At 44.4% G+C, this 22414-nt stretch overlaps 1 protein-coding gene across 1 annotated transcript in view; it reads right to left on the reverse strand.

The window, feature by feature from the left end:
* The window catches only part of SOCS5 (suppressor of cytokine signaling 5), a 50818-nt gene extending 28850 nt beyond the window's left edge, over window positions 1-21968 (reverse strand). Inside the window, exons 1-2 of the mRNA XM_088477511.1 lie at window positions 21678-21968; window positions 1242-1480 (exon numbers count right to left, since the gene is read on the reverse strand). The gene's annotated coding sequence lies outside the window, so the exon portion shown is untranslated. The remainder of the gene's footprint in view (window positions 1-1241; window positions 1481-21677) is intronic.
* Between the last annotated feature and the right edge of the window lie 446 nt (window positions 21969-22414).

Below are 22414 nucleotides of genomic sequence, written 5' to 3' on the forward strand. Positions count from 1 at the left end.
AACCATAAATCAAAATAAAAAGGCCTCAATTCCAATGAACCCTAAAGAGATGCACTTTATGACCTGCTGTCCGCTAGTACATTTTTGGCAACTAGAAGAATAGTGTAAGAAAAGATGCAAGTTCCTAAAAGCTTACCTGCAGTCTTGTTATTGAAATATTTTGCACTGTCCTTCTCACAAGTCATAAGTAATTAGGGATAGAAGCCCTTTCAATACATATCACTCAAGTAAGTGACTTAGGCTACTTGAGCTAAAATGTATCAGCCTTACCAGCTAGACTACGAGTAGGAAACCTGTGGCACTCCACATGCCACAATGCCCTGCCACCATTTTAGCATGCCCTAACAGCAAAACAGTGCCAGAGCATGCTGGCATATGTAGTCCCACAGCAGCTGGAGTACCACCAGTTGCCTACCAGCTAGGGGATCGGTAATACCGCTAGACGCATGTCCGGCGGTTCAAATCCCAACGCCGGAAGACCGGCAGTGAAGATCCTGACAGGTAAGTATTTAAACTATTACTACTCTAACCCCCCCCCCCCATAAGTGCCTAAACCTAACCCCCCTTTCCCGGCAGCCTAAACCTAACCATCCCTACCCCAAAGTCCCCCCCGGGAGCCCCGTGGCTGTCCGCGCCTGGCTTACCTTCGATCGGTATGCTGGGCGTCGGGCTCCCGGCGTAGGTAAAATGACAGGCGTCTGGATTTTGACGCCCGTCATTAGACCCCTGCCGGGATTAGACAGCCGGGAACCTGGCGGTTGGCATTTTGACCGACGGCTTCCTGACTGCATCCCCCCCCCCCCCCCCTTAGCTAGATAACTTCATTACTATGCAAAGTAGATGTAAATTCCCTTTAAGAAACCCCTTAGTAGACAAGGACCCTCCTTAAGTTAATAAAAGATGATGGTAACTTGAAAGTTTACAGAGATGCAGCTATTTAATAATCTACAAGGAATCTGTCACAGCAAAATACTCCATTAGCATTTATACAAAAGCATATTTTACACGTTTAGGTTTGCAGTAGACTGTTCCCCATAGCAACCAGAGCTAAGCACATAAGCAACCAAACAAACACGCAAATAGGCTGTTTTATTGGAATTACAAAAAACACAACTAGATCTCTATATATGTCCACAGAAAACAACATTACCTAAATAGAAGTATAGCTGTCCAGCAAAATATCAAATGTGAGGAAAGAATAAAACCAACCTGATACCCGCAGGCTCTTTGTATGTGCTTACCGTAATTATTTCTTCATTACATTATCCATTGCGGAATATTTATGAAGTTATCCACTGGAAAGAAATGTGACCGTTAACACTTTTTTGTTTGTCCGCTCATTCCCAAGTGCTGAAATGTTTCTGTGCTGGAGTGCGATGAGGGTTTTATGGCTCCAAGGCAACGAGATGACAAGTGCAAGTCAGGAACAGAAAAGATCTTCTCTTCTAGTGCAAATCCACCCTCAGCGCTCCGACAAGCCCTGCACACAAGCACAATTTTATGGTCATCTAATATGAAATCCATTTAAACTCTGAGTAATAGGAGAACACCAGTTTATAAATATTGGACTAGTAGATTACATTCACTTATTTCATTTACCTTTCTTTCACTTTTGGTCAAACTTTTAAATATAACCAACATCACTTTCAAGCATGGGCAAGATGACCAAATGCTACAGCATCTGCCCACAGCTTTCAGAAGAACTGTAGGAGAATCGTCAGCTCACTCTTAATTTTTTTATTGTAATCTGATTAATTGTTAATGCAGGTTGCATCAGATGGGGAATTAAACATATTGCATGATCACGTAACAGAAGATACAACAGTAACTTCAGATCCCTAGCAATATCTCTGGCCACAACAATCCTGCAAGTCAATCCAGTATTATACACTAAAGCTGGGTACACACGTAAAGATTTTCTGTCCAACCATCCAACTAGTTGATTGGTTGGAATGAAAATCTGGTAAGGTATGAAAGCAAATGACAATCAGCAATTTGCTCCCAAACGCCGGAAAATGGACAAAAACTGTTGTTTGAACAAATTGTTTAGATCAAACATTTAACAAATTTGTCTGACGACCATTTTCATCTGTTTTCTGGCATTTAGGAGCAAATTACTGATGATTTACTCCCATACATTACCAGATTTTCATTCCAACCAATCAACTAGCTCGATGGTTGAACAGAAAATCGTTACGTGTGTACCCAGCTTAACAAATCAAACATTTGTGTATCACTGAGCAGAAAGATATTATTGTTCTCATTTATTTATAAAGCACCATCATGTTCTGCAGAATTTGTACAGGGAATATTTGTTATTTGCATCAGTCCTTGCTCCATTAGAGCTTACAGTCAAAATTCACTAACTCACACATAGACAAAGCAGCCTACCAGTATGTTTTTTGGACTGTGGTAGGAAACCCATGCAAGCAGAGGCAGAGAATCCACAGAGGGCCCTGGTCAGGAATCAACTCGTGACAACACTACTAACCACCGTGCAACCGTGTTGTCCATTTACACTTAACACCTCCACCTTTTTCTCACCTTTCTTCAGTATGATGCATGTTAGGTTTGGTTAATGCATTTCTAGAATAAAGCATGGAGGCAGTAGAGCTAGATTGATAAACTTTGCATATCAGTGCCCATAGTAACCAGTCAGCAGCTTTTGTGTGTCTAAGGCAAGTTAGACAATATAAGCAAGTATCAGAATGGTCACTGTGGTATAGTAATTTTGCAACTAAATGCTATGCTAATAAGGGAGTGCTAGTGGCTTCCAGGCTCACCCTGGACAAATGCACCATGTGGATGGTTGTAGTAAAAAGATTATTGAGGTCTTTGCATTTTGGGCTGCGTTGGGCTGAAGATGTGGGAGGATCTTTAGCTTAAATTAATAGAACAGGGAGATGAAACAGAGCTGCCGTTGGATGTCACGTTAGCATTGAAAAATGTTTTCTGGTCTTTTTTTGCAGGAGTGGAAAAATGCTGCATAGTAAGAATGGTTTCAAAAATAGAAGTGTTAGCTTATTTTGATCAATTAACAAAATGCAAAGACAAAGGACAGAAGAGAAATCTAAATCAAATCAATATTTGGTGTGACCACCCTTTGCCTTCGAAACAGCATCAATTCTTCTAGGTACACTTGCACATAGTCAGGGATTTTGTAGGATTATAGTCAGGTGTATGATTAACCAATCATACCAAACAGGTGATAATGATCATTTTCATATGCAAGTTGAAACGCAGTCATTAACGGAAACAGCTGTGCAGGAGGCTTAAAACTGGGTGAAGAACAGCCAATATCTGCTACAAAGGTGAGATTGTGGAAGACAGCTGCAGATCACATTATCCTACATTATGGCAAGACTGAGCAAAGCAACAAGACACAAGGTAGTTATACTGCATCAGCAAGGTCTCTACCAAGCAAAGATTTCATAGCAGACTGGGGTTTCAAGATGTGCTGTTCAAGCTCTTTTCAAGAAGCATAAAAAAAATGGCCAACGTTGAGGACCGTAAACGCCGTGGTCGGCCAAGGAAACTTAGTGCATCAGACGAAAGACACATCATGCTTACTTCCCTTCAAATTGGAAGATGTCCAGCAATGCCATCAGCGCAGAATTGGCAGAAACCAGTGGGACCCAGGTACACCCATCTACTGTTTGGAGAAGTGTGGCTAAAGGTGGTTTTCATTGAAGAATTGCAGCCAAAAGCCATACCTTCGACGTGGAAACAAGGCCAAGCGACTCAAAAATGCTCGAAAACATGGCAACTGGGGTGCAGAAATATGGCAGCAGGTGCTCTGGACTGATGAATCAAAATTTAAAATATTTGGCTGTAACAGAAGGCAGTTTGTTTGCCGGAGAGAGGTACAATAATGAGTGTATGCAGGCAACAGTGAAGCATGGTGGAGGTTCTTGCAAGTTCGGGGCTGCATTTCAGCAAATGGAGTTGGGGATTTGGTCAGGATTAATGGTGTCCTCAATAAAGAGAAATAAAGGCAGGTACTTATCCATCATGCAATACCATCAGGGAGGCAGATTGGCTCCAAATTTATTCTGCAGTAGGACCAGTGGCGTAACTACTGCCCCTGCAGTCCCCGTGGTGGTTTGGAGGCGCTGGGTAGCTTGGGGGCGACGGGGGCAGTAGTAGTAACTACAGGGGGTGCGGTCGCACCCCCTGCACCCTCCATCTGCCGGGCACCCGCTGAGTGTTACCAGCGGGCGCCCGGCTCCTATTCAAACCCCCGGCGGCAGCCAGAGGACGGAGCTCCCTCAGTCTTCCGAGTCACACAGGGCACTATGGGAGTGACGTAATGACGTCACTCCCATAGTACCGAGGAGCGGACGCCGGGGACGGAGCTCAGGAGTGAGCTCCGTCTTCCGGGTCCCGCAGAGCACTATGGGAGTGACGTAATGACGTCACTCCCATAGTGCCGAGGAGCGGACGCCGGGGTATGGACGGCAGCAGCACTGGAGCGGGGATAAAGGTAAGTGTTTGTGTTTTTTTCGTGTGTGTGTGTGTGTGTGTGTGTGTACGCGCGCGCGCGCAGGGGGGGGAGCAACTACAGGCGGCTAACTACTAGAAGGGGCACTACTACAGGGGGCCCTGCATAATGGGCACTACTACAGGGGGCCCTGCATAAGGGGCACTACTACAGGGGGCATTGCATAAGGGGCACTACTACAGGGGGCGCTGTATAAGGGGCACTACTACAGGGGGCGCTGTATAAGGGGCACTAATTTGATACACAGTTTACAGGTTAGAAACTATGGCCCTCATTCAGAGCCGCACGTTAACAACAGTACGCTCGTTCCGAGCGATGTTTGCACATCTGCGCATGCGTACGCTTTTTAGTACGCATGCGCGAACCAGTCAGTGCGGCCGAAAATCCTTTGTACGCTATATAGCGAGTGCCGGCTATTTTGAGTGACAGAATGAGGCGTATGTGGGTGGTAACAGGGGAAGGTGCTTGAAAATGGGGAGTGGAGATCCGAACGCAGGCGTGCTTAAAGGTCAAAACGGGCGTTTTATGGGTGTGTATATTTAAAACAGCAGCGTCATTGACCACGTCACTGGGTTATTTTATAGCCCGAACTGCACGCAAATTTGTGGTAGCAAACACCAACCACAAGAATAGCGAGCAGTTCATACGCTGGTCGATGTACTCGATTAATCTAATAAATAGCGGACATGACGTAGGATGCGTGCGGCCAGGGGGCGTTTTTAACAAATAAACGAGCGTATGTTTTGCTCGCTCGTTCAGACTTAGAGGCGTGAACAGACTGCAATGTGCGTACGGATCATTTGAATAGCCACCCCTTGTTTTTAAACGAACGACCGCAAATAGCGTACGGCTCTGAATGAGGGCCTATGTTCCCAATAATCTGGTTCTACACGGACATAAAAACTGTGCAACCTGTCTTGAGCTGAGGTGACGGACTGGCAGGAGCAGAAAGGAGGGTTGGTGAAGTAGATCTGTCAGGGTGGGATGTAATGGGCATTACTGTTTGGCATAATGTGTATTTGGCATTGCTGTGTGCACAATGTGCTATTAGGGGCATTACTGTGTGCCATAATGTGTAAGGGGCATTACTGTGTGGCATAATGTGTTATGTGGCATTACAGTGTGGCATAATGTGAAACAGGGGCATTACAGCATGGCATAAATCTGTTATAAGAGCTTTACTGTATGTCATTATGTGTTATATGTGGCATTATTGTGTGGGATGTGTAAGGGGCATTGCTCTGTGGCATAATGTGTTGTAAGGGGCATTCCGGTGTGGCACACTGTGTTATAAGTGGCATTACTTAGTGTGTCATAATGTGTAAGGCACGTTGCTGTATCATGTAACCACACACCTTAAACATAGTCTTTGGGTGTGTTTGATCTTTGGCCGAGGGCTGGGGGGGGGGGGGGGTTGCCTGAAACTTTTCTGGCATGGGGGAGCAAAATTTATAGTTACGCCACTGAGTAGGGCAATGAACCCAAACATACAGCCAATGTCATTAAGAACTATCTTGAGCGTAAAGAACAACAAGGAGTCCTGGATGTGATGATATGGCCCCCACAGAGCCCTGATCTCAACATTATCGAGTCTGGGATTACATGAAGAGAAAGAAGGATTGAGCAAGCCTACATCCACAGAAGATCTGTGGTTAGTTTTCCAAGATGTTTGGAACAACCTCTCTACAGAGTTCGAATTGAAGAATTTATGTTGTTTTGAAGGCAAAGGGTTGTCACATCAAATATTGATTTGATTAATATTTGAATTCTGTTCATCCACTTTATTTTTATCAATTGACAAAATGCAAACTATTAACACTTCTATTTTTGAAAGCATTCTTAAGCTGGGTACACACGTAAAGATTTTCTGTCCAACCAAACTAGTTGATTGGTTGGAATGAAAATCTGGTAACGTATGAAAGCAAATGACAATCAGCAATTTGCTCCCAAACGCCGGAAAATGAACCAAAACTGTTTGTTAAATGTCTGATCTAAGCAATTTGTTCAAACTTGTCTGAAGGCCCTTTTCATGTGTTTTCTGGCATTTAGGAGCAAATTGCTGATCATCATTTACTTCCATACTTTACCAGATTTTCATTCCAACCAATTGAGTAGTTGGATGGAAAATCTTTACGTGTGTATGCAGCATTACTTTGCAGCATTTTTTTTCCACACCTGCCTAAAGCTTTTCCACACAGTACTGTATATCAACAACAAAATAACCTAAGTACAATCAATCAGCAAATCAAAATAAATAATTTTATATTTAGATAAAAAGTTCCCTTTACTTTGGAGGAACTTGCCCTCCATCTTTTCCTGAATACGTTGCCTTTTCGCCATGTATTTATATTACCAGGAATACCTATTTTGCAATGCAGAGAGAAAACTAAATTCTGATGTGCCTTCTGCAAAGGATATAGTATTGTGTCCACAGACCATCTCCGTGTTTTATCCCAGAGTAACAATTATTATGTATAGAGGTTAATTTGTGATGGTCTAAAATTGTTCATCTTGCACCTATACCTTGTCATATGCTCTATCCCTATGTCTGGCATTATGGGCCCTCTTATGGCACCAAAGAAATAAAAGTGCATAACAAAAAATAATTATTATATAAATCACAAGGCTGAAAAGCACAGAAGGAATTTAGAACAATAAAGCAATGTATTTAGTAAATGCAGAGAACCTGTTGCAGTGTAATGCCACCGATAACCTTACAGTGCGCTGTACACATTCAAAACTCAGACAGCAGTAGTGTGAATATCTATAAAGGACAGGGTTCTGCAAGATGGGGATGGGTGCTCATTTCAAAATATTTCCATATATTTTTTGATTTAAAAATTATATAGCAATTCCAAGGACGCGTACAAAAAGACAATTAAGTACATGAGCTCCGGGCTATTGCAGAAATTTAGTGAGGATTAGCAAAACCACATGCAAATTAAGGTGGGTACACACCTAACAGATATATCTGCAGATGATGGTTGTTCATACACACTTAACCATCATCGGTCATCTGGCATCTCACAGCCTGGGGGTCACGTCCCCCTCCCTGCAGCTGCAAGTGTACGTACACAGCACGCTGCCCCAATATAGCTGCAGATATATTGGGTATCCGCTGTGCAACACAGCCATCGTGGTATGTCTGTGAAAGACATTGTTCACACGCATATCGCTGGTTCACACTGACCGACGCACAGAAGATATATTGGCTGATTTATTGATCGGCCAATATATCTGCCAATGTGTACCCAGCATTACTTTGGAACCTAAAGTAGTGTGCACACTGTCAAAGCCATCTGGTCAGTCATACAGGTAGCCACAATACACTTACTCATAATAAGGGCAATTTTTTTTTTTTGTTTTACTGGTAGAGGGGATAAAACAGTTAATTATCTTATGCAGCAAAACCATTTTATGAATCTATTAGTGAGGACAATTTAATGTATGATTAAATTTAAGTGGGTATTATTTTATTATATTATGCATTGCAATAACCATTTATAATTGGAGCAACAATTACTATTTCATGGCACTATAAATGGCGCTCACGTCATTAATCAGTGGTGCCCCATGTTAAAACCAACTTCATTAAGAGTGCTATCAAGTTATTTTGTCTCCGTAGTTTGAGAAAATAAAGACAATGTAAATACAAAAAAAACCAACTTCATTAAGAGTGCTATCAAGTTATTTTGTCTCCGTAGTTTGAGAAAATAAAGACAATGTAAATACAAAAAAACTTTAAAACATTTTTAAATATATTTAAAAAACAGCACTTATGTAACCTGATCCTAATAGGATTTTAATGCAATAAAGATTTGCACATTTTAATTAGAAACACCAGTACAATGGCCCAGTGCACCAATACTGTATAACACTTAACTGGAAGGGAAAGGAAAGCCAAAAGAACACAAGATTATTAAAAGAGTGCAATAACTAGTGAGCGTTCAATGAAGAGCTGGTCTATACATCCAAAGGAAAAGCTGCGCTTTCCATGTTTAGAGAGAACTTGTTGAACTTGGAGCTTTGTTGATTTCCATTTTTAGGCCACCAAGAGACGTTTTCAGATGAAATAGTAAGGCTTCATTATTGGGTTCTTTTTGTTAGGATGTAATTAGACATCGGTTAGCATGTTCTCAAGGTGTCATTAATTAAACCTGTCATTACTGTAGAGTACACATTCTCTATTCAGCCACTTTTTGCTGACACATGGTTGTAAAATTTAGAACAAATGGGACTTAAACAGCTTCATGAATAGACAAACAATCACTATGTTCCGAGATACAGGTGCCAGCTATAGATACAGGTTTCTTTGCAGGGATGGAGAGAGCCACCCTTTTTAAGGGTCAAAAGAGGTAAGCACCTCAGGCATTGACAAGGAGCTAATTAAATTATTGAATACATACCTGTACTAGTATTTCGAACCAGTCATTTACCGGTTCGCTAGCTTTCATTACCGTGATGGCAGGGTTCATTTTCCCACTGTCTTCCCTCACATTCCCATCTATCCCCCCTTGCCCAATCTGTCTTTCCTGCCACCCCGTCTTTCTCTCACCTCTGGCCCCTTCCTATGGTCCCTCTCCGCTGTCCCCCTCCCCCAATTCTGTCCCTCCGACTGTGTCTCGCTCTCTCTTTTATCTCTATCCCGCTCCTCTGTCTCATCTTTATCCCCCACATCTCTCTCTCGAAACGAAAGGTAACTCAGCCAGTGAATTAACCCTAGAGGGGCGTTTCAATCGTTTTGGCACCCCCCTCCTGCTGGATGTCTATACGATTGGGCGCTCGACAGAGCATTTCAATTGGTGCTCCGTTCGGACACACTTCTTCTCGCAGCCTCCTGAGGTGCAAGAAAAAAATGTGTGCAAAGCCCATTGTTTGGGCGCTCTAACCACTTCTTTAGCTGGGCTTAGCTACTTTGCGTGGCTAAACACGATATTTTTTTGCGCTTTAAGTACTAATGGTTGCCCGAATGGAGAAACAAATGTTTCGTCTGGGCGCCTACTCGTATAGACGCCCAGCAGGGGGCATGCAAAACAATTGAATAGCCCCTACTAGTGAATGAACCTTTTCAGGTTTAATACTACAGTATTCTTAAATTGAATTAATATAATCTTAGATTATATCTACTATGTTGTATTCATGCAAGTCATTAGTCTTCATTCTAGCACCCTGCACCTGTCACAAACCATGCAGTTCCTCTTTCCTGCCTAGGGTGTCACTCTGTTCTGGTGCTTCTAGCACACACTGGTCTGTATATCAGAAACTTGTTGCATCAGCTGTGTGCTAGAAGCACCAGAGCAGAAAGTGACACCCCAGGCAGGAAAGAGGAACTGCATGGTTTGCGACAGGTGCATAGTGCTACAATGAACACTACATATTATTCAATTACTTGACTTGTCTGTTCCTTTGCTAGCATTGTGCACTCATTCACTGATAACTTCTACACCTCTCCTGTTTTTTGGTTGTAAAATTCTAACTATTCCTTCAATCTTTAACCACAAATGTACTTTAAATGTATGCATAGTAGTAATGACGACATGTCTCAAAATAGTTTTTATGTTAGATCTTCTACATACACCATCCCCTTAAACATTCACCCTATATTATTTTAAGGGGGCTGCCACCTCTATTGGTCCAAAATTATATGTATATCCCAATGCAAATATTTTTCTTTATTCTGGAGCAAATGAAATACAATATGGTGGAAACCAGGTTAAACAATGAACTGCATTGCAGTTTCTCGAATCTACATCATGCATATGTCCAGATTGCTACAGTGAATCTGTGCCCACAAGATGAAATAAGAAAAAAAAAATATATTCATTTTTAAAATAAATCAGTGTGGTTGTATGTACTACTTCAATAACAATAGATCATACCTCCAGTAGAAAGAAAAACTAATTTAAACGTCAGCACAGAGTTAAGCCACAAAATCATTGCCCTGCCTCCTCATCTGTTATTCCCTGCAAACCTTGAACTATAAATAAGTCATTGTAACAAGCAACTTAACAGTAAATCAATTTACTTACAAGTTTTATAGGTGTCTTCGCTAGGTATTTCAAATCAGTAAAATACAAATATATTCAGCTGACATTTATGTAACATTGATTACAGGACACTACCATATATTTAAAAAAAAAAAACACATTCAAAACATAATCCATGCTGTTGAAAAATGTCCCTTACAGTTCATCCCCTGCAAAACTTTATTTTTAGTGTTTGATATTCTGGTTTTGATCAATATGTGAGTGCAATGTTGAAAAGAATTCCACAGTCCACTACGCTAATAATTCACCATAGAATTTGCAAAACACTTTGAGAGCCTACAAATGCTTTTATATAAATGCCGCAAAAGGGGAACATGGATAAAAGCACATAAACATAATATCCATTGTCCCCAGTACTGTACTGTACAGAACAATCCTGTAATGCCCAAGATGCCTTCTGACAAAATTTACAACTAATGATCTGATAGTCAACCTAAAAAGGTGGTGAGATCATATATTTCACAGGCAAGCTGCATCATTGTAATGTGAATATTCAGAACCCTAAATATGTCCAAAAATACACAAACATCCTTAAATTCCCATTAGAATAAAAAAAATATGAGATATGGTAAGAACTTACCCTTGTTATCTCTATTTCTACGAAGTCCATAGGGTTCCACAGGATACCTTGGGGTATAGGTGTGACGTCAGTCGCAGGGCACCAAAGAGTTAAGCTTTCAGCCTCCCAGGATGCACTAGGTCCCCCTCCTATACCCCGCCCCCGGGCCAAGGCACCTCAGTTAGTTACCAAGCCCTAGGCCGGAGGAGGAGAAGGAAGAGAGAGAACAAAGATCTGGACACATACAAGAATCACATTCTCACCAGAGGGAGACGGAAAACCGGTGACCAGAGCAAAGCCCATCTGCAGCACAGGTGCGACAGGGCGGGAGTCCTGTGGAACCCTATGGACTTCGTAGAAATAGAGATAACAAGGGTAAGTTCTTACCATATCTCATATTTTCTACTTCAGGGTCCATAGGGTATCCACAGGATACCTTGGGGATGTCCCAAAGCAGTATCCTTTAAGGGTGGGGACGCTCCTGTGCAGAAAGGAGAATCCACTGCCCGAAGGAAGCATCCTGAGAGGCGAAGGTGTCAAACCTGTAATACCTCACGAAGGTATGGACAGAAGACCACGTAGCAGCCTTGCAGATCTGAACTGCCGAGGCACCACGTCGAGCTGCCCACGAAGGACCCACAGACCTAGTGGAATGAGCCTTCAGAGAAGGAGGGACCGGTAGGCCTTCATGAAGATAAGCTTCAGAAATAGCCATACGGATCCAGGCTGCCAAAGTTTGCTTTGAAGCAGGCCAACCCTTTTTACGGAAGCCATAGAGGACAAACAAAGCGTCCGACTTCCTAAACGAAGAAGTGCGGTCAACATAAGTCCTTAAGGCCCGCACAACATCCAAAGAGGCCTCACCCACGGAAAGACCCGGTGAGTTAAAGGCCGGAACAACTATTTCCTCGTTAACATGAAACTGGGAAACAACTTTGGGAAGAAACTCGGGCCGAGTGCGGAGCACTGCCCTGTTCCCATAAAAAACCAAGAAAGGGGGTCTACAAGAAAGAGCCCCTAACTCAGAAACACGTCTGGCCGAAGCAATGGCCAGAAGGAAAACAGTCTTAGCTGTTAGCCATTTAAGATCCACTGAGCCCAGTGGTTCAAACGGCGGTCCTTGGAGAGCCCTCAGGACCACAGCCAAATCCCAAGGCGCCACAGGTGGAACAAAGGGCGGCTGAATGCGGAGAACACCCTGCATAAAGGTGCTCACATCCGGGATTGTAGCAATCCTACGGTGAAACCAGACAGATAGGGCCGAAACCTGTACCTTCAAAGAAGCAAGGCGAAGCCCATGATCTAGTCCCGCTTGCAGGAAGGCGAGAATCCGAGACAGACGAAACTCCCGCGGTGCATAACCTCTCGGTCGACACCACTGGAAGAACGTATGCCACACGCGATGGTATATCCTCGCGGAAGACGGTTTCCGAGCTCGTAACATGGTACGCACCACAGAGCTGGAAAACCCCCGGGACCTCAGCATGGCCGTCTCAACAGCCACGCCGTCAAAGACAGCCGAGTCAGGTCCGGGTGAAAGCAAGGACCCTGAGACAGAAGGTCCGGTCGTAGCGGCAACCGCAGAGGACTGTCCACGGACAGACCCTGAAGGTCTGAGAACCAGTGCCGTCTGGGCCACGCGGGAGCTATCAACAGGAGCGTCCCTCCTTCCTGTTTGAATTTCCGGATTACCCGTGGAAGAAGGGAGACCGGAGGGAACAGGTATGCGAACCGGAACGTCCACCGGACGGACAGAGCATCCACCAGAGACGCCCCTTCGTCTCTTGTGCGAGACCCGTACACCGGCAACTTGTTGTTGTGCCGGGACGCCATGAGGTCGATTTCTGGAAGACCCCACCTGTCCACCAGTAGTTGAAAAACGTCCGGGTGCAGGGACCATTCCCCCGGATGAACGTCCTGGCGACTTAGAAAGTCCGCCTCCCAATTTAGCACTCCCGGGATGAAGACCGCTGATATGGCCGGAAGATTGCGCTCCGCCCAAACCAGGATCCGAGAGACCTCTACGAGAGCCGCCCGACTGCGAGTTCCTCCTTGCCTGTTTATGTAGGCCACGGTGGTAGCGTTGTCCGACTGGACCTGCACCGGGCGACCCTGGAGAAACCGCTGTGCCTGCTGGAGAGCATTGAAGACCGCACGGAGTTCCAAGATATTTATTGGAAGCTCCGCTTCTGTCGGCGTCCACCTGCCCTGGAACAAGTGTGGACCCGAAACTGCTCCCCAGCCCCGAAGACTGGCGTCCGTTGTCAACAGGACCCAATTTGGAACCCAGAACGGACGTCCCTTGTTGAGGTGGGTCGTCTGTAACCACCACGCAAGGGACAGGCGAACCTCCTGGGTGAGCACAATCGTCTGGGACTTCAGAGACTGAGTCAGCCCGTTCCACTTGGACAGGATCAGGTGCTGCAGAGGTCTGGAGTGAAACTGGGCGTATTCCACCATGTCGAACACCGACACCATGGAGCCCAGTAACCTCATCGCCGAGTGTAAGGACACCCGGCGGCTGTGCAGGCAACTGCGCACCCTTGACTGTAAAGCAGAGATCTTGTCCAACAGGTGCACCCGACTCCGGCTGGGCACCAAACTAAACTGAGGTGCCTTGGCCCGGGGGCGGGGTATAGGAGGGGGACCTAGTGCATCCTGGGAGGCTGAAAGCTTAACTCTTTGGTGCCCTGCGACTGACGTCACACCTATACCCCAAGGTATCCTGTGGATACCCTATGGACCCTGAAGTAGAAAAAAAAGATATCATTTTGAATGGTTCCATTTTAAGAACAGGAGCCAGTAAAAAAATATAAAATTTATATGTGAATCAGTATGTAATGCTTGCTGTCGGGATGCCTCCTGTTAGAATACCGTCAGCGGCATCCCGATGGTTGGTACACTGACAGGGGTCGGGTAAGTATACTTACCTTCCCCCTTCTACCCCCCAACCCTGACCCTCCCTTTTTGTAGCCTGACCCTCACCGTTAGTGCCTAAACCTAAGTCTCCCCCCTTCGTACCTAAACCTAACCCTCCCCTCTTAGTGCCCAACCCTAACCCCCCCGGGGAGATTCCTAACCCTACCCTTCCCAAAAGCTAAACGCTAACCCCGCTACGCTACCTAAACCACACCCCTTCCCCGAGGCCAACACTAAGGGCGCTCCGGACTTACCTCGTTCAGGCTGCCGTCCTTCTGTGTTCTGGCGTCGAGATTAAGATAGGAGTCGGTATTTCGAAACCTATCTTAAGTCCCTTGTAGGGCTTCCTCTGTCGGGATTGAGACCGGCTACATCGCGGCCACCGGTCTCATAACTACATTATATATACAGTACCAGTCAAAAGTTTGGACACACCTTCTCATTCAATGGTTTTTGTTTATTTAAATTATTTTCAACATAGTAGATTAATACTGAAGACATCAAAACAATGAAAGAACACATATGGAATTATGTTGTAAACAAAAAAAGTGTTAAACAAATCAAAATATGTTTTATATTTTAGATTCCTCAAAGTAGCCCCTTTTTGCTTTGATGACAGCCTTGCACATTCTTGGCATTCCCTCAATCAGCTTCATGAGGAAGTCTCCTGGAATGGTTTTGAATTAACCTATTAGTTCTATGTAAGGCGCTGCGGAACACTGGTGGTGCCATTTAAATAAAGGATAACAACAACAGGTGGGCCTTGTCGACAGTCAATCTGTGGCATTACTTGCCTTCTTAATGTGTTTGAGACCATCAGTTGTGTCTTGCAGAGGTAGGGTTAGTACACAGTGGACACCACTATTTGACTATTGTTGTAATCCATATTATGGCACCAACCACTCAACTCAGTAAAGAGAAATGACAGTCCATCATTACTTTAAGACATGAAGGTCAGCTGATACGGAAAATATCAAGAACTTTGAATGTATCCTCAAGTGCAGTTGTAAAAGCCATCAAACGCCATGATGAAACTGGCTCTCATGAGGACCGCCTCAGGAAAGGAAGACAAAGAGTTACCTCTGCTGCTGAGGATAAGTTCATTAGAGTTACCAGCCTCAGAAACCGCTACTTAACAGCACCTCAGATTAAAGACCACATACAGTCCTCACAGAGTTCAAGTAGCAGACAAATCTCAACATCAACTGTTCAGAGGAGACTGTGTGAATCAGGCCTTCATGGTCATATTGCTGTGAAGAAGCGACTACTGAGGATGAACAACAAGAAGAGGAGAATTATTTGGGCCAAGAAACACAAGGAATGGACTTTAGACCAGTGGAAATCTGTACTTTGGTCTGATGAGTCCAAATTTGAGTTCCAACCGCCATGTCTTTGTGAGATGCAGAGAAGGTGAGCGGATAGTTTCTGCATGTATGGTTCCCACTGAGAAGCATGGAGGAGGACGTGTGATGGTACTTTTCTGGTGACACTGTTAGTGATTTTTTTCAAAATTCAAGGCACACTTAACCAGCATGGGTAATACAGCATTCTGCAGTGCCATGCCATCCCATCTGGTTTGCGCTTACTGGGACCATCATTTTGTTTTCAACAAGACAATGACCACAAAACACACCTCCAGGCTATGTAAGGGCTACTTGATCAAGAAGGAAAGTGATGGAGTGCTGCATTAGATGACCTGGCCTCCACAATCACCCAACCTAAACCCAATTGAACTGGTTTGGGAGGAGTTGGACAGCAGAATGAAGAAAAAGCAGCCAACAAGTGCTTGGCACCTCTGGGAACTCCTTCAAAACTGTTGGAAAACCATTCCAGGAGACACCTCATGAAGCTGATTGAGAGAATGCCAAGAGTGTGCAAAGCTGTCATCCAAGCAAAAGGGGGCTACTTTGAGGACTCTAAAATATAAAACATTTTGATTTGCTTAACTTTTTTTGTTTACAACATAATTATTATGAATCTACTATGTTGAGAAGAATTTAAATAAACAAAAATCATTGAATGCGAGTCCAAACTATTGACAGGGGGGGGGGGGGGGCAGTGTGTGTATGTATATATATATATATATATACATATATATACACACATACATATACACACAGCGTCAGGTGCATAAATATTGGGACATTGACCAAATTTTCATATTTTGGCCTCTATTCACCACCACAATGGCTTTGAAATTAAAGACAAGATGTGCTTTAACTGCAGACTTTCAGATTTAATTTGAGGGTAATTACATCCAAATCAGGTGAACGGTGTAGGAATTACAGCGGTTTCTATATGTGCCTCCCACTTTTTAAGGGGCCAAAAGTAATGGGACAAACTAAACAATCCTAAATCTACCTTTTACTTTTTAATACTTTGTTGCAAATCCTTTGCAGGCAATTACAGCCTGAAGAAGTCTGGAACGCATAGACATCACCAGACGCTGGGTTTCATCCCTGGTGATGCTCTGCCAGGCCACTACTGCAAATGTCTTCAGTTCCTGCTTGTTCTTGGGGCATTTTCCCTTCAGTTTTGTCTTCATCAAGTGAAATGCATGCTCAATCGGATTCAGGTCAGGGGATTGACTTGGCCATTGCATAACATTGCACTTTTTAGCCTTAAAAAACTCTTTGGTTGCTTTTGCAGTATGCTTCGGGGCATTGTCCATCTGCATTGTGAAACGCCGTCCAATGAGTCCTGAAGCATTTAACAGAATATGAGCATAAAAATATTGCCCGAAACACTTCAGAATTCATTGTGCTGCTTTTGTCAGCAGTCACATCATCAATAAATACAAGGGAACCAGTTCCATTGGCAGCCATACATGCCCACGCCATAACACTACCACCACCATGCTTCACTGATGAGGTGGTATGTTTTGGATCATGAGCAGTTTCTTTCCTTCTCCATACTCTTCTCTTCCCATCACTCTGGTACAAGTTGATCTTTGTCTCATCTGTCCAGAGGATGTTGTTCCAGAACTGTAATGGCTTTTTTAGATGTTGTTTGGCAAACTCTAATCTGGTCTTCCTGTTTTTGTGGCTCACCAATGGTTTACATCTTGTGGTGAACCCTCTATATTCACTCTTGTGAAGTCTTCTCTTGTCTTGTCGACTTTGACACATACACACCTACCTCCTGGAAAGTATTCTTGATTTAGCCACACTGTTGTGAAGGGGTTTTTCTTCACCAGGGAAATAATTCTTCTGTCATCCACCACAGTTGATTTCCGTGGTCTTCCGGGTCTTTTGGTGTTGCTGAGCTCTCCGGTACGTTCTTTCTTTTTAAGAATGTTCCAAACAGTTGATTTGGCCACACCTAATGTTTTTGCTATCTCTCTGATGGGTTTGTTTATTTTTCAGCCTAATGATGGCTTGCTTCACTGATAGTGACAGCTCTTTGGATCTCATATTGAGAGTCGACAGCAACTGATTCCAAATGCAAATGTCACACCTAGAATCAACTCCAGACCTTTTACCTGCTTAATTGATAATGAAATAACGAGGGAATAGCCCACACTTGTCCATAAAATGGCTTTTGAGTTGATAGTCCCATTACTTTTGGCCCCTTAAAAAGTGGGAGGCACATATAGAAACCATTGTAATTACTACACCGTTCACCTCATTTGGATGTAATTACCCTCAAATTAAATCTGAAAGTCTGCAGTTAAAGCACATCTTGTTTGTTTCATTTCAAAGCCATTAAGGTGAATAGAGGCCAAAATATGACAATTCTGTCAATGTCCCAATATTTATGCACCCGACTATAATATATATATATATATATATATATATATATATATATATATATATATAGATATATATATATACATACACACACAGAACCTTTATAATACATGATTACAACTCAAACTCATTTTATGTACATTATATTTACATATAAAAGGCAATTTTGTTGCATGGTTTATTGACAAACAGAAAGAATATCCACTTCAGTCTAATACACATCATAACAATATAATAAACACAAGAATGACCTGCATAAATAAATGTGTGCAAAATAAATGTATATAGTAATGAAAGGGCTCAGAGCAGGGAGAGGACTAGTACAATACCTATGTGTTTAGTCATGTGAGGATACCTAAAAGCTGGGCATACACTGTCAGATTGACAAACATTCTAACCGACAGACATATTACCTGACTACCTGAACCCATCAGATATCATGGCTTAACTCAAGATATTTCAGTGTACGGCCACTAAATCTGCACTCCTCCTCTGTGAAGGAACAGGGGAAATGTCGGCGGTAACAGCACATACACTGCCAGATGTAGTTGACCAATTATTGAATCTATCGAACATGCAGGATGATTTCAGCATCTCTGACCGACTGATAATTACTGATCGTTCATGACAATGCATTTAAATTATCGGCGCAATCAGATGTCGTCAGGAGTAGAATAATACCCAAGTATCCAGTGATGAGGGAACGCAATACAGGGAGAGGACTAGTACACTACATATGTACACAGTGATGTAGAGGCTCTGTACACTACATACAGTGCAATCGGAAAGTATTCACAGCGCTTCACTTTTTCCACATTTTGTTATGTTACAGCCTGATTCCAAAATGGAATAAATTCATTTTTGTCCTCAAAATTCTACACACAATATCCAATAATGACAACGTGTAAAAAGTTTTTCAGATTTTTGCAAATTTAATTAAAGAAAACAACTAAGAAATCACATGTACATAAGTATTCACGGCCTTTGCCATGAAGCTGAAAATTGAGCTCAGGCGCATACTGTTTCCACTGATCATCCTTGAGATGTTCCTACAGCTTAAATGGAATCCACCTGTGGTAAATTCAGTTGTTTTGACATGATTATGAAAGGCATACACCTGTCTATATAAGGTTCCACACTTGACAGTGCATGTCAGAGCACAAACCAAGCATGAAGTCCAAGGAATTGTCTGTAGACCTCCGAGACAGGATTGTCTCGAGTCACAAATCCGGGGAAGGGTACAGAAAAATATCTGCTGCTTTGAATGTCCCAATGAGCACAGTGGCCTCCATCATTCGTTAATGGAAAAAGTTCGGAACCACCAGGACTCTTCCTAGAGTTGGCCAGCCGCCTAAACTGAGCGATCGTGGGAGAAGGGCCCTAGTCAGGAAGGTGACCAAGAACCCAATTGGTCACGCTGTAAGAGCTACAGTATTCCTCTGTGAAGAGAGGAGAACCTTCAAGAAGGACAACCATCTCTGCAGCAATCCACCAATCAGGCCTGTATGGTAGGAGTGGGCAGACAGAAGCCACTCCTTAGTAAAAGCACATGGCAGCCCATACGGAGTTTGCCAAAATGCACCTCAAGGGCTCTCAGACCATGAGAAACAAAATTCTCTGGCACCTGAAGGACACTCAGATCATGAGAAACAAAATTCTCTGGTATGATGAGACAAAAATTTAACTCTTTGGCTTGAATGCCAGGCGTTATGTTTAGAGGAAACCAGGCACCGCTCATCACCAGGCCAATACTATCCTTACAGTGAAGCATGGTGGTGGCAGCATCATGCTGTGGGGATGTTTTTCAGCAGCAGGAACTGGGAGACTAGTCAGGATAGAGGGAAGGATGAATGCAGCAATGTACAGTACAGAGACATCCTGGATGAAAACCTGCTCCAGAGCGCTCTTGACCTAAGACTGGGGCGACTGTTCATCTTTTAGCAGGACAACGACCCTAAGCACACAGAAAAGATATCAAAGGAGTGGCTTCAGGACAACTCTGTGAATGTCCTTGAGTGGCCCTGCCAGAGCCCAGACTTGAATCCGATTGACCATCTCTGGAGAGATCTGAAAATGGCTGTGCACCGACGCTTCCCATCCAACCTGATGGAGCTTGAGAAGTGCTGCAAAGAGGTAGGGGCGAAACTGCCCCAAGATAGGTGTGCCAAGCTTGTGGCATCATATTCAAAAAGATTTGAGGCTGTAATTGCTGCCAAAGGTGCATCAACAAAGTATTGAGCAAAGGCTGTGAATTCTTATGTACATGTGATTTCTTAGTTGTTTCTTTCTACGAAATTTGCAAAAATCTCAAAAAAAACTTTGAACACGTTGTCATTATGGGGTATTGTGTGTAGAATTTTGAGGACAAAAATGAATTTATTCCATTTTGGAATAAGGCTGTAACGTAACAAACTGTGGAAAAAGTGAAGCGCTGTGAATACTTTCCGGATGCACAGTGATGAAGAGGCTCTGTACACTACATATGTATCCAGTGATGAGGAGGCTCAGTACAGGAAGAGGACTAGTACACTACATATGTATCCAGTGATGAGGGGGCTCAGTACAGGCAGAGGAGTAGTACACTACATATGTATCCAGTGATGAGGGGGCTCGGTACAGGGAGAGGATTAGTACACTACATATGTATCCAGTGATGAGGGGGCTCAGTACAGGCAGAGGAGTAGTACACTACATATGTATCCAGTGATGAGGAGGCTCAGTACAGGGAGAGGACTAGTACACTACAGTATACAGTGATGAGGAGGCTCAGTACAGGATGAGGACTAGTGAAGAGGGGATTAGTACAATGCAGTATACAGTGATGAGGAGGCTCAGTACAGGGAGAGGACTAGTACACTACATATGTATACAGTGATGAGGAGGCTCTGTACAGGAAGAGGACTAGCACACTACATATGTATCCAGTGATGTAGGGACTCAGTACACGGAGAGATCTAGTAGAGAGCTCCATACTATAGTAAGGTTAGGTGTAATAAAAAATATATTGAGCGATTTGAGTGATCTGTGCATGGTGACTTCTGTATGCAAGACATTATGTACTGTGGGAGATTGCATTCAATACAGAATTATCTAGTAATATGGGAATTGGGACAAAAAGATACATGTTTCCAGCATAGTGACTGCACAGTAAGTTCATGGTACATATGCCCAGTGTCAGGACTGTACACTAGGTGCACTGTACATGTATCCAAGGATGGATCTGCACTATATACTTGCCGAGTTATAAACATGCCCAGTGGCGTGAGGCACACGGGTATCCTGGGGAATCAGGATGCTCAGAGGTGTCTGGCACACGGGGATGCCAGGTGCCATTTGGCACACAGCGATTGCCGGCTTCATTTCACACAGGGATGCCCAGTGCCATTTGGCACTGCACCGGAATTTGGGAAAGCCCGATGGAGAGTAGCACACAGGGACGAGGGGATCCCCCATGCTGTGTGTGCACTCATGGATATGAGGATGCACACAGGGCTGCCCGGTGGCGCCTGGCACACAGGGCTGCCCGGTGGCGCCTGGCACACAGGGCTGCCCGGTGGCGCCTGGCACACAGGGATGTGAGGATGCCCCGTGCAGAGCTGGAGACAAGTCATTTCACACGGGGATGCCCGATGCTATTTGGCACTGCACCGGAATTTGGGAAAGCCTGATGGCGAGTAGCACACAGGGACGAGGGGATGCCCCATGCTGTGTATGCATTCACGGATATGAGGAAGCCGGAGTGTGGCACACAGGGCTGCCCGAAGGAGTGTGGCACACAGGGCTGCCCAGTGGTGAGTGGCACACAGGGATGTGAGGATGCCCCGTGCGGAGGTGGAGACAAGTTAGAATGCAACACTATATGTAATACAGGACAATGGTGGCGTGCTACAGTCCTTACTCACCCTGGGTGTAATAGATCCTGTCACTCTCCCAGCCGAGACACACATATCCCCGGAACTCTGCTCGGCCCGGACCCCGGCCTCCAGTTACACTCCTCCTCCGCCCTCGGCAGTGAAATGAGGCTCCTGATTCACCACTACCTCGAGGTTAGTCTGAGGCCTGGACGCATCCAGCAACCTCACACCAATTCGCGATCTGACTACCGGAGTAGTCACGGCTGGCGGCGGCAGCTCCTCCGCGGTCACTAGAGAGGCGGCAGCGGCAGAGCATCCCCCTGCCTGACCGCGACGTAGAATAACGAAGGGGACGAGAGTAGAAAGCTCTGACAGACAGCAGCTCCCCGCCAATCACAAGCCAGCACGGGCGCTTCAGCCAATCACGTCACTAGGTGAGCAAGACAGCGTGGCTCGGGTTGCGGATATTACCCAATGGAAGCGCTGTTGGCTGCCAACTACGCGCAATAAGGGCAGGACCAGCGCTAAGTTTGGTAGAGAGGATGAAGTTATAATAACCCGGTAGCATTCGTGTGGGCCCGTGACCGTCATGTGTGTGAGACCTCCATGGTGGATATAGTGTCCCTGTAGCCAGCCTGGCACCCGGGCAACATGTCACACTGGGTGCCATACAGATACATATCCCAGTTCTTGATCCCCATACAGTGTCAGTATTCCTGTAGGGATATAAACTAGATTAGAGACAGGACAAATGACAGGAACAATCATAATGATACTATGCTAAC

The sequence above is a fragment of the Taudactylus pleione genome, unplaced genomic scaffold, assembly GCF_031769625.1.
Source record: "Taudactylus pleione unplaced genomic scaffold, aTauple2 ptg000201l, whole genome shotgun sequence".
In the NCBI taxonomy this organism is placed as follows: Eukaryota; Metazoa; Chordata; class Amphibia; order Anura; family Myobatrachidae; genus Taudactylus; species Taudactylus pleione.